Source organism: Gorilla gorilla, chromosome 12 (assembly GCF_029281585.2).
Source record: "Gorilla gorilla gorilla isolate KB3781 chromosome 12, NHGRI_mGorGor1-v2.1_pri, whole genome shotgun sequence".
Lineage (NCBI taxonomy): Eukaryota > Metazoa > Chordata > Mammalia > Primates > Hominidae > Gorilla > Gorilla gorilla.
In genome coordinates, this window is record NC_073236.2 from 42,434,115 (window position 1) to 42,447,704 (window position 13,590).

At 41.9% G+C, this 13,590-nt stretch overlaps 1 long non-coding RNA gene across 1 annotated transcript in view; it reads left to right on the forward strand.

The window, feature by feature from the left end:
* The first annotated feature begins 10,334 nt into the window (after window positions 1-10,334).
* Window positions 10,335-13,590, forward strand: part of LOC134756707 (uncharacterized) — a 38,455-nt gene continuing 35,199 nt past the window's right edge. Inside the window, exons 1-2 of the long non-coding RNA XR_010129797.1 lie at window positions 10,335-10,563; window positions 12,310-12,442. This is a non-coding gene — a long non-coding RNA (uncharacterized lncRNA). The remainder of the gene's footprint in view (window positions 10,564-12,309; window positions 12,443-13,590) is intronic.

Here is a 13,590-nt window from a genome sequence, read left to right on the forward strand (position 1 = left end):
GAAAGAAGTGGAACAAGTTATGTATCTGTTGCCATTTGAAACAATCAGAAGCTTGAGTTTCCTCAGTTCTTAAAGTCAAGAGGGAGAAAACTCACAAGGAAGAGATGGGAGCTTATGCTGCCTGTGAGCTCAGATGTCAGGCATGGGGCTGGGTGCTTTCTTGAACAACTTTAATTGCTTCATCTCATTTAATCTACTTATCATCCTGAGAATTAGGGAAACTTACTCAATTTCGAAAGGGGGAAGTAAAGGTCACAGAGCCAGTGTGAGTCAGAACAAGTTGTACAAACGCAGAAGCAAGGAGACAGATTGGTAGAGGTGAAAAGCCCAGTGCATGGAGAAGCTCGGTCAGAGTATTACTGAAACCAGAAGCAGAGTGTCCGTCCATGATCTCATCATTTACAGGGGTTGTGCAGATAGCCTGAGCTTCACAATATGGTCAGTTCCCATCAATCTTGAGTATTCTTCTTTGAGCTCAGTGGCTCGACTTTATCAATAGTAAAATGTAGTCTAATTGAGCTATGTGATAATATAATGTAAACCCTCACACGAGCAGCCCTTTGTTTATCATTGTGATTATTTCCTTGGAAGTAAATAGAACTTAGAAGATATCTTGATTGACAGATGGCAGCTCCATCAATCTCTGCGAGCCCTTAGCAGCTGCCCACCTTTTGGGCAATCTAGTCCTTCCTCCTTGGCATCTCCACAAAAGGATGAGCAAGAAAAATAGAGATGAGGCTCAAATGAGCCCATTTTGCTGCATGTCACCAGCTTTTGTTGAAGCTATGATAAGGGAGGAGGTCAAAAGTAATGGTGCGATAAGATGCCTAAATTATCTGGGGATCACTCATTTATGGCACCCCTATTCCTCATCATCATGGATGAACAAGACCTGGATGTACATTTAATAAAATTAAAATGCTTTCATTCAAAGTGTTCCTGTGAAACAAGTAGGTGAGAAACATTGCAATTTGCATTTTGTAGCTTTTCCCCTCTCTTGGTGTAGACAGTAGTAAAGTTATTCATCTTTACCTCCCAAGTGCGTAGCACAGAGTAGATGCTCAACAAATGTTGTTTTGAAAGCACAGGTTTGTGATGTTGTGCACAGGTTCTCAATGTTGGCTGCACATTGCTGTCCCCCAGGGAGCTTTCCTTGGAGATCCCCAGGAGACCATAACATGCAGCAAAGTTAGAGAACAATGAGAATTATCTGTGTTGCTGGAGGGCAGCTGTGACAGAGTGTCATGGCACAACAGCAGGGTCACAGGCCTGTTACCCTTTCCCAGTCAGATAAGGATCAGGAAACAGCACCCAACTGACAAGGCAGCTAGCTAGTGGGTGAGTTAAAAAACAAAACACCTGGGACACTGAGACAAGAAAAGGGAGTGAGATGAAAATTCTTTCAGAGGCTGAAGGCCAAGTTTTGTGCTATTTCTGATGGACCTCAACACCCTCAGCATAAAACAGGTGCCTCCTAAATGACAAGATTGGCCTCACCCTGGAGCATTGGAATGGATAAGTAGAAAGTGCATGGGCTTTAAAGACCAAGCTGTACTCCAATTCCATCCCCACTCTGCAAGCCTCGTGGCCTCAATGGGCTCATCTTTGAGATGGGGTCTCTCAGAGTTGTGGTGAGGTGGACTGAGGGGTCAGTCTGCATGAGGAATGGACACACAGTGGGCACCTGGTCTGATACATGCAATTTTACATTTACATACAAGCAAGTACATGTGTGTGCACATACACACACATGCGTGCACACACGTGCCTGCATGCACACACACACACATGTGTCCTTCCCAAGCTTGTGCTGGCAAAAAAAACCTCAAGAGACCATTTTGGCAGAAGTCATCCTTGCCAAAACTGCTTCCTTTTTCTACACATAAACCAGTGTAAAAATGTCTCTTGCAGGGTCTCAGGGGGAAATAGTTGGGAAGGAGCTGCTGCTGTGATGCCTGACAAAATCAGCCTCCTCACTGCCATCCTCACACTTCTTGGCTCCTGCTGGTCCCAGCACATACCCCCAGGGCACTGGGACAGCAAAGCCCCTGGGAGTCCACTCTGAGCAGCTCCAGCCACGCCTAGTAGGAGCCCTGCCTTCCCACCACCCACTTTCCCTCTCTGCTTTTCTTCCACTCGCTTGCCTGTGTGGTCCTTTCAGCCCATGCGGGGCTGACAGACAGGTCCCTGGCCTAAAGCATATCAGTTCATCCCACTGATCAAAAGCTAAATGACTCGTGCCTCCCTGGGCACTTTCTTTTTTGACTTTTTTTCCTTTGGAGCCTATGTTTAACTGATTCAGTAATTCTCCATTTCACCAGAGAGCAAGTTGTCTGGGGAATTCAGCATCAGTCTCCTCATTCCCAGAGCTGAAATCGATGTGTCCACCCCGTCCTATTATAAATGCACGACGTTCCTCGTGAGAATTACTGTGTGCCATAGACCTGCTCTTCACATGAAATTAGGCCACGCTTAAAACAAACAGCGTCGCAGACAGCGTGGGAGGAAAACAGTGGCCTACATATTAAGAAACTCTCGGAGCCTTCAATTTGAGATCTAAGCAGGATGAAATCCCTCCCCACACACCTGTGACATTTATCCTAAGAATACTTGGTAAAAATCGATTGTCAGAGTTAAAAAGGGCCCTTGGGATGACCTAGCCCAGGGATTATTAAGTAGGGACGGACATCAAAATCACCTGAGGAGGTTTTTCAACCTGAGCAAGAGATTCTGATTCACTAATTCGAGTTGGATTTTAACGGAATTAAAATGTTGCCAGTGGATGCTGTATTTTGCATTCACTATTTGGGTGGGTGGCGGAAGGAGGTTATTTTTATCATTGTCATTTTCTGCAAAGGGAAAAAGCACAAATTGTTCATGAATGATGGTTGCTCCTTTCACTTTTATTTTGTCATATGAATTCCCTGCACCCTCACAATCTTCGATTAAGTAAAGGAGCCAGAAAGTGGAAGAATGGTGGGCGCTCATATAGGAACAAAGGAAAGCCAACGAAGTTGAAATATTTGATCTTTTCCCCCAGGTCTTTGATAGAAGCCCTGTAACGTTTCCTCTCCTGCCGCTTCAATGGCTCATTCATGTCATTTCTTTGCTTCATTTGCCTTTCTCATCTTATAGATTTTTCCCCTTTACGGACTGCTTTTGGTCCCATTTCCCTCTCACCTTCCCATTCCCCTACTCAAATCCACCTGGATAAAAATGAAAATAACTACTGTATGTCAGACACTTGGTATTTCATGATGCAGGTCAAGGACCCACCCTTCAGGAAACTCAAAAAGGTGGCTTTGTCCTGAGGTCCTATCCAGGCCACTCCCTGTACAAAGTATTCCTTGGTGATTCTCAAACTTCTGCAAACCTAAAAAAAAAGTCACCTTGGATAGCTTGTAGAAATGCAGACCCCCAGGCTTCACTGGACAGAATTTGATTCAGTGAGTATAAGGTGGGTGCCCAAAGGTTTAAAGAACACAGAACACAAAGGGATTATAATGCAGGTAGCCCAAGGAATAGATATCAAAGAAGGCTGGTGTGGTCCCAGAGCCCTCAGGTTCCTGTTTGCAACCTTAGTACCAAAAGCTCAACCACCAGCTCTGAACTCTCGATGTCTGCTTTGGTCCAGTGAGGATTCCCGTCACACCCACCTCACAGGGCCAGGATACCGACTAGATGAGAACATCATATAAAGCACCCACACAAGGCCTGGCCTGCACAGGCAGCCGCTTTATTATCATCTCAGCTGTTCTACACGCATTTTCAAAAATCAAGTAATTGCTTCTGATGAGTGTGATTTCAAGAGAAAATAAAACTCTAAGAAATTAAACTTTTGCCTTAACGTCAATGTTCTTCCATGAAGCGCCAGACCTGAAACTCGGGAACTTTAATGAGGGAAACGGTTTCCTTTGACCACTTCCTACTTCCAACATCACTTTTCTCTGTCAACTCTTCCATGTGGGCAAGATTCGTCTTTGTTAAAGACAATAATACATTTGCATTTGGCCTTTAGTTCTAATCTTCTTCATCATGTAAGGAATAAAGTCCAAGAAATGACCTCAGTTCATCTGGCTAAGCTCCATTCCCCACCCCCCACCACCTGTCTTCTTCCCAGATGCATTTCCCCTTGTGCTCAATACCCAGCTCAAATGTCCTGTACAGATATTATCTGTAGCTCTTTTCCCCACAATTTTATATAACTTTGGGTTCCTTTGTGTTTTTCCCACATTTTCTAGTCTTTTTTTTATTTTTTTTTTGTCAAGGTACATATCCATCTCATCCCCTGGACCTAGCATACTCTCTCTATACTCTCTGGACGGGAAACACGTCCTCAGGAGCCCTCAACCCCCAGCTTCTGACCCGCAGCATGATGGGCATTAGACCCTCAGTGATGTGTAAACAGGACCTGAACTTCTGACTCCTTAGGATCAGAAGTGAGAAATGAAAAAAGTACTGGGGAATTATCTAACATTTGGATGAGGGCACCTGATATATAAAACAAAAACAAAACAACTCTTCTTTCATGGTTTTAGCCACATCTCCTCCCACTTCAGTCAATGCTTCAGTTGCAATGCTTAATTACAAATGCATGCTTGACTCCCCCCATAGTTACAGTACAGACTGAGAAGAATCTAGCTCTTCAATGACTCAGGAAATGAAAGGTAGAAACAACCTCCCCAGATGTAGCTAGGCCTAATGTGTCCGTGTTTTTTTGTGTGTGTGTGTGTTTTTTTTTTGAGACGGAGTCTTACTCTGTCGCCCAGGCTGGAGTACAATGGCACAATCTCGGCTCACTGCAACCTCTGCCTCCCGGGTTCAAGCGGTTTTCCTGCCTCAGCCTCCTAAGTAGCTAGGACTACAGGCAGCCACCACCACACCCAGCTAGTTTTTGGATTTTTAGTAGAGACAGGGTTTTACCGTATTGGCCAGGCTGGTCTCGAACTCCTGACCTCAGGTGATCCACCAGCCTCGGCCCCCTAAAGTACTGGCATTACAGGCGTAAGCAACCTTGCCTGGCCTATGTCCCTGCTATACACAATTTCAGTGCCCAGGATATTCCTTAGCACACCATGGGTACCCAATAGATATTTATAAAATGAATAACCATGCATATTTGTCATTTTATTAGTATCCTTCCAAGCCACAGTCATTGGTTACATGGTGTTGTTTGGGAATTTTTGCAATATGGGGGGCAATTGATTTATGCGAAATTTTATATATTGATTCCAAATATAAATAACTTGCATTTGTGGTTTATTTAACTCTTGAACACTATATTTGTTTCCTGGGGCTGCCATAAAGAATTGCCACAAGCTGAGTGGTCTAAAACAACAGAAATGTATTCTGCATGGTTCTGGAAGCTGGAAGGCTGAAATTAAAATGCAGGTGGGACCATGCTGTCTCTGAGGTCTCTAGGAAAGAATACTTCCTGGATGCTTCTAGCTTCTGGTAGTTGCCAGCAATCCCTAGTGGCTGGCTTGTAGATGCAGCACTTCAATCTATGCCTCCATCTTCATGTGGCCTTCTCTCCTGTGTGTCTGTGTCCGAATTTCCTCCTTCTTAGAACACCAGTCATATTGGAACAGGGCACATCTTGGGCCCTACAGGAAGTAGGGCCCCGCCCTTATGATCCCATTTAACTTGAATTACCTCCTAAAATCCTTGTCTCCAAATACACCTCTTCTTAGCTTGATTATATCTGCAAGACCCTATTTCCCAATAAGGTCGTATTCACAGGTTCCCAGTGAACATGAAGTTTGAGGGACACTGTAACACTATTCAACCCAATACAGATATCTTCTTGACCTGAGAACTGTGAATGTGTAGTACGCTGAAATTTTCCTCAGCCAGTTCTTTTATGGGGGAAAAGCAGTTTTATATTTCCCAAAAGCCTTGACCTTAACAGTTAATTGGAGGAAGGTGTTAGGGTGGGAGATGAATGTGATGACCATTCAAGAGTGTGTCCATCTGCACTGGGAGGAGGGTCTCATCACAGAGAGAAGACCCTTGAGTCATGGAGCTAAGACAGTCAGGGAAAGGGACAGGATAGAAAGGGTTAGGTCTCTACACCCTGGTGACCCCCTTTAAAATTTCAGAGTTGGAAGGTGTCTTCGTTAGCTTGAGTTGCCATAACAAAATACCATGGGCCACGTGGCTTAAATAATGAAAACTTATTTTCTCAACAGTTCTGAGGGCTGGAAGGACAAGATGAGGGTGCCAGAATGGTCATTACTGGTGAGGCTCCTCTCCTTTTCCACAGACAGCCCACTTTGTGCTGTGTCCTCACATGGCCTTTGCTCTGTGAGTGCCCATCCCTGGTACCTCTCTTCTTATAGGTACACTAGTCCTATAGGATTAGGGCCCTGCCCTTCTGATCCCATTTAACCTGAATTACCTCCTAAAAGCCCTGTCTCCAAATACAGTCACAATGGGGGTTAGGACTTCAACATATGAGTTTTGGGAGGATGCAATTCAGTCATAGCAGACAGAACCTTGGAAGTCATTGCAGATGAGGACCTTTCTGCCAGGTCCAGAGATTTGATAAAGGTCTCTCCGGTTGGAAAGGGTCTCATGTTCCTGATGCTCCTCCACTCTGCTAGAGCCTCAAGTTGAGTCTTTTGACTTTCCCTTTTTCTTTACTCTTCTCAAAACACAGAAAAGTAAATAAATACCTCTTAAATAAGCAAACATAGACGACAACCCCTTCATTTTGACTTATGCCTAAAGGCAATATATAGGAGTTTGAGCTACAGTCTCCTTTGAGGCAGAAACCAAACGAAATGCATAACCCATGTTGGATTCCCCATGAACCCAGCACTGGTCTTACACAGAGTAGGCATGCATAAGTACAGATACTAGTAATATTAATAACAAAATTGTATTTAGTACTTATACTAAGTGCTTTACATATATTAAGTCATTTAATCCTCACTATAATTTCACAGATAGATTCTAGTATAAGTGGCATTTTGCAGATAAAAAAATCAAGGAGGCTGGGCACGGTGGCTCACGCCTGTAATCCCAGCATTTTAGGAGGCTGAGATGGGCAGATCACGAGGTCAGGAGATGGAACCATCCTGGCTAACACGGTGAAACCCTGTCTCTACTAAAAATACAAAAATACAAAAAAAAAAAAAATTAGCCAGGCGTGGTGGCGGGTGCCTGTAGTCCCAGCTACTCGGGAAGCTGAGGCAGGAGAATGGTATGAACCCGGGAGGCGGAGCTTGCAGTGAGCCAAGATCACGCCACTGCACTCCAGCCTGGGCGACACAGCAAGATTCTGTCTCAAAAAAAATAAAAAATAAAAAATAAATCAAAGCACAGGGAAGTTTATTAATTTATTCGTTTCATTAATGTATACATGAGAGAATGGATCAAGATATTTAAAGACTGCTCTAAGCTCTGTGCTTCAACACTGCATAGCCATATCATTTATTTTATTTACAATATTTGGATATAGATTTTTTATGTATTTAGGAGTTGTTATTGTTTGATTATTGTTGTTAAAGGTAAGAGAATACCAGGCAAATCACACTAATAATAAAGTCACTAACTATAAGTATTCAACTCTTTATATCAGTGTATTTATATCATTACCCAGTATACATACTTTTACTAAAACAAGTTTCCCAAAAATAATACTTAGCCTTACTATATACAGTAATGTACTCTGCTATTTTCTCTTGTATTCTATTTTGGTCTATTTAGTTTATCTATTGAAGTTTTTAATGCAGATCATGACCAACCAAGTAGAGATTTCAAGAGCCACAATCTAGTCACAGTCAGCTGTTTGAAAAACAACACTACTATGTATATACAGCATCTATGTATTACATATATAGCATCTATATTATATATGTATATACATATTACATTTTTCTCAACAACATACACATGCATATATACACCTAATAAGTAGATTTTTCTTTTTCCCTCAGCTGCTGAAATTCAGGAGTATAAAGATGTTATAATATGTGTACATTTTAAAGCTTTCAGAATGTTTTAAAAAATGCTTTGTTGTTACCCTAAAGTAAAAGGGACTAACATATTTCAGAGGTTTAGGCTTTGGGAAGTCATTTAATTTTTCCCCAGTCTTCTCTCACAGTGTGTTTCCTTTTGTTGGATGTGACTTTCCTAATAGGAACATATTTTATAGTTAAACAATTCAGGTCAGACATCAGATTGTGTCTCCATTTAAGTTCTAAATTGCATCAGACGCCAAAATGCCTCCTAAGATTCTGGTGGTGAATCGAGTTTCTGTGAATGTTCAGAACTGCAGAAAACCCTGTTTTCTTAACATGAAATCTATTACATAATGAACTTCTGCAGAGGGTAAGATCCAAAGCTGAAAAAGTGATGCGGTTTGATACATTGTCAGAAGCAATAGTGCGACATGGAAGATTTGATCTTCCAATGCTGCGGAGAAAAGAATAAATAAAGGAATAAATTAAGATGTGTCTTGGAATGGTGTGCTCAGGAAGGAGATATATTAACAGGCAGGTATAGAACAGTAATAGCCTAGGAAGAGCTAATATATTAAAAAGGATGATAAAGAGATAGGTTTGAAGCATTCCCTATTTATATATTATTTTTAAATATGCCAAAGAAAAGGAACCAGTGCACACCCAGTTGAACTGAAATGTTGTTTCCTGAAAACACTCAGATCTTATTTAGAGGAGTAAATGTTTTATGAAGACCAGAGGCATACAAGTAAGCATATCACCACAGAATTTAAAAGTTGTGAGAGCTCCTTTTTAAAGAGTCCCATTGATATCAGTTTCCTTTCCCTCAAAAAAATGTTAGTTCCATTGCTCTTCTTTCTTCCTAAAGTAAGTTACAGTCGTCTTTGGATGAGCCATGCCGAGAGAGGGTTCTACCAGCACTGGCTCATCCAACACTTTATTTGTATGCAGCACTGAGTCCACTTTATCAGAGCAGTGCTCCTAAAGCTGGCAAATTTGTGTGCTCCACTCCCTGAGGATCTTCCTGGAAGCCTGGGGTAAGTCAGGGAGGGGCCAACAAAAGTTGCTAATACTGCAAATAGATCACCTGTTTGTGGTTCATCAAGACTTTAGTCCATTGATTCTCAAACTTGAACAGGCATCAGAAACACCTGGAGGGCTTGTGAAACCCCAGACTGTTGAGCCCATCTCCAGTGTTCTGATTCAGTGGGTCTGGGGTGGGGCCAGAGACTTTGCATATTCAACAATTACTAGGTGCCGCCTGCTGTGTTCTGGAACACACTTTGAGAATCAATGCTCTGGTCCCATTCTGTGGAGTTAGGACCTTAAAGTTAATATCAAATTAAGGTGTAGAGCCTCCCTGATTTCTTTAGAGACACCAGCTACAAACTGGTGATCAAATTGACTGAAGGCCAAAGATCACAAATGAAAATGATCAGCAAATAAGTACAAAAGGCAACTATTATAATCGCAAAAATGCTGTGAGTTTCTCAAGGTTGTATCTTTCAAGAAAGGAAGGGAAAAGAAAGTTGTATGAGACGTAATGACCATACAAGTAAATGGTGCGGACCGCATTCTCCCTTTTTTAATAAATAGCTGACGTATCCTCATGTCACCAAAGAGCAAGAGAGGTGGCACATGGATCATACAAGCAACCTGTAATTTATCTACAACTAAAAATAAAGATTTCAGAGTACAAATGCTGTGAAACACAGGAGATGTTAAAATAAAAAGAGAGACAGAGATAAGGAGAGAAAAAGCGAGAGAAAGAAAGAAAAGTTGAGCAGGGTAATTGAGAGAAACAGTCCTCTGGCGAAGACAGCCCTGTGTCTCTGAAATAGTTTATCAACTGATTCGGGGGCAGGAGGCTGACTGCAGCAAGCCTAAATGTGATTCCATTTCCCACAATGCCACAGGGTGGTTCACACAGAACAAAGCTCCGCTTCTTCACCTAAGAGTGCCAGGTAAGCCGTCGGAAACAGCCACCGTCAGTGGGAGGAAAGCAGATTGCTTTAAGAGAAAAAGGCTTTATTAAAATTCAAAGAAAAAAATAAGCTGAGATGATTTAGAAAGCATTATGCATTTATTGAACAAACACTGCTAAAGACATTTCAGCAAACTGTGTGTTTAAAAAGTAATAAATAGCTATTGTGCTTACTTCATAAACTTGTCAGACTGTCTTCATTTTATTTTCCTGAACAAACTGAATTTCTGTACTGCTCATCCCTAGCCAGTTAATAAATACATCACCCTAAAAAGTGCTGTGGTATTAAATTTACAGCAGATAAAATATGGATGAAGTTGCTGTGCCTCAGGTACGTCAAGTGTGATTTAATATCTCACACTCCTCTTATGAGGAGTAAAAGATTATTCGGCTGCTTCAACCGCCAGAGAGCGAGGTGACCTTTGCCCCCAAGTAACAGCCACTCAGCAAATAGCACCAAATGAAGACGGAGAATAACATATAGATTTGCCATAAGAAAAAATTGATCTAAATCCATATATCAAATCTGCTGATCAGAGCTCTAGAGAAATGCTTCACAATCCTTAGCAAGCACTTGCAGGAAGTTTGGGCAGAAAGAAGACCTTCCTGAAGGTATATAGGATATTTTGGTTTTTCAATTTTTTACTTTATTATTATTATCCCTATTGGTCTTTCATATCATTGGAATAAAATCTCCTTAGAAGAAAGTGCTCTTTGACTTAATGTGTTAGTGGTGAGTATTTTCTTCTCTCTGGAGAAAGTATAACCTCTTTGAGCATTTCAGAGATCCGGAGAATCTTATAAATGAAGGCGTTGTTCCCCAGCGAAATTTCTCAACAATCTGATTCAATTTATATCTTTTTTAGAAGTTCCATCTAAAATGATAAAAAAAAAAATCTCCAAGGAAAACGTTTGTTAGCACAGAAAATAAATTCTTATGATTAACATTCTACCATCCAAAAAGGCTGGTGACTGAGAGAGTTCTCTACACTTCAAAGGTAGGAGAGGAATGAGTTTTAAAACAAGGGTAAAAAAAAGAAGCAAATTGCTGCTGAGCTATTTTTATTTCAAATATATAAAAGTAGAGTTGGTAAGTGCCATGTATAAATCTTCAAAGTGCGGATTGCCAAGGGTCTTCCTCCAAAGACTGCTGTGAAAAAATAAACTTCGGCAATTAAAGCGGCTTTTTCCTCTCGCCATGAAGTGAGGGAAGTGACCGGGTGTCCCAGGGGCTCCTGGTATCCTCTGTGTTCCCAGGCAGTGGTGAGCCTTTGCTAATTTCAAAAATCTCTTCAGCTCTGGGCCTTCGCAAATAAAAGCTTCTGTCACCTCCCCTAAAATGTGACTGCTCCACAGTTTGAGGTTTTGTGTTTGTTTATTTGTTTTTCACTGGGCACTTTTGTGCTCAGTTGGTAATTGGTTTTACTGAGCCAGAGGGGGCTGGGGACAAGGCTGTTTATTTCAACTTCTTTCAATGGTGAATAGTGAGGCACTGGCACTAGCAGATAGGTTCACACAAACGCTATGATTCTTAACATATATGAATTTGGAGGGAAATAGTCCAAAATCAGGTGAGAGAGGGGATTGAGTAGGGTGGTTTGGTGGGGGAGGCGGGGGCGGGGAGGGGGAGGTGTGTGTTTGTGTTTGTGTGCAAGAGCCTATTTATAATAGAAGATTTCCTACCACAAATGAACATTCTCTTGAAAGCAGATGTGCTGGACAGGCCCGCAACCCCTTCCTAGACTGGCCCAGATGTCACTGAGTTCAACAGCTGTTTGTCTCTGCACCTTTCCAAATAAGCGCTTTCCCCATTCCAGCTATACAATGGATTGGTCAAGGCAGGGTGACATTTCTTGAGTGACAGATGTGTCTACTGCTGTGGCAGCACTGGCCCGCCCACTTGCTGGCAATCTCTGGTTCCAGGAGGAGCAGTAATATTTCCTTTGTTTGCCTCTGTGGGGAGAGGTGAACAGGGCCGGCTGAGGGTGGGGGTTTGAGAGAAACCGCTGGGAAGAGAGGAAAAGAGAGACCACCTCCTTATGCCAGGGATTATTTTCTTTTTAAAATACATATGTACACATTGTGAACATAGAAGAATTTAAGCCAACTGGCAAGGATCTAGAAGTTGTGCAGGGCTGGGAAGGTTTTAAAGGCGTGCAACTTCAAATCCCATGACAGAAAGCCTCCTCACGTCAGTCTTTCCCAAACTGACCAGACAGGGAAGGAAAATTGCATTGGGACCACCGAGGAAAGGAAAATGATGTCCTGATTTCTAAATATCATAATAGATTCCAAAGGCTAATTTCTCTTTTCAAGCTGATATTTTATTTTTATTTTTTGTTTCCCTCCTGTCCCCAGCTTATATTAATAAATCATCTTGTCAACTGTTTCTCAATGTGGAATGTGTTCCTCAAAAATCTGCTGAGAAATCAGGATCTCCGGGGATTTACGTGCACCTTGCGCTGTGATTACCAGCAAGAGCCCCGCCTGAGTAGGTCCTGAAGGGAGTCTCTTCAATTAAGGGTCTTCCTTTTTCTTTTCATATAAGTTGAATAGATCTACATGTGAGCAATATTGACTGAGGTTCTGCACTGTATTTGCAGAACTAGCTTTGCGGGGAATAAACTTGACTAACTGGAAATGATCCCATGGTAATTAATTAGCATTTCAAAACCAAAGTGGCCATTTATTTTCTAATTTTTTAAAAAGCTAACAATATCATTAATTATTCCTTTTATGAGTCTTGATAATGGCTGTTTACTGGCAATGCATTAATATTACACTATCAGGGACATAACACTCCCGCATATCATAGCACTGTTGCTTTCAACAGGCCACAACATCGATCTCTGCAGTTCTATCCTGAGAAACCCGATTACAGGTGTCACACAAAATCTTGCAACTCCTGGTGCTTCAAGTCAGAGGTACCACTTTTGATTTTTGCCTACCTCTCCTCTGCTAAGGCCCTTCCCTGGAATGCGCCCTCTTGGCGTCAACCTGTAACCGATAAGACATGATCTCAGCACTTAATGTTTCTAATCCAAAAACCTACTCCAGTCCTACTGTCAAATGAAGTTGCAACTAATCGTTTATTGTTTAAAGTTTTGCTTTGTTTTTAATTCAACTTAAAACCCAGGTCACATGCTGGTGTATTTTTCAGTAGATTTTATTTTTTAGAACAGAACTTTAGAGCCTTCCTGGTACATTCTAAATATTGTCTTTTGATTTGTTTTATTTGTCATTCAATCAATGTCACTGAATATATTTAGAAATTATAGGCCGGGCGTGGTGGCTCACGCCTGTAATCCCAGCACTTTGGGGGGCCGAGGCAGGTGGATCACGAGGTCAGGAGATTGAGACCATCCTGGCTAACACAGTGAAACCCCGTCTCTACTAAAAATATAAAAAATTAGCCGGGAGTGGTGGTGGGAGCCTGTAGTCCCAGCTACTTGGGAGGCTGAGGCAGGAGAATGGCGTGAACCTGGGATGGGGAGCTTGCAGTGAGCTGAGATCGTGCCACTGCACTCAGCCTGGGTGACAGAGAGAGACTCTGTCTCAAAAAAAAAAAAAAAGAAAGAAAAGAAATTATAAACAACGGCTTTTGAGCTGTATGGATGAGAATTTGCAGTCCTGAAACAA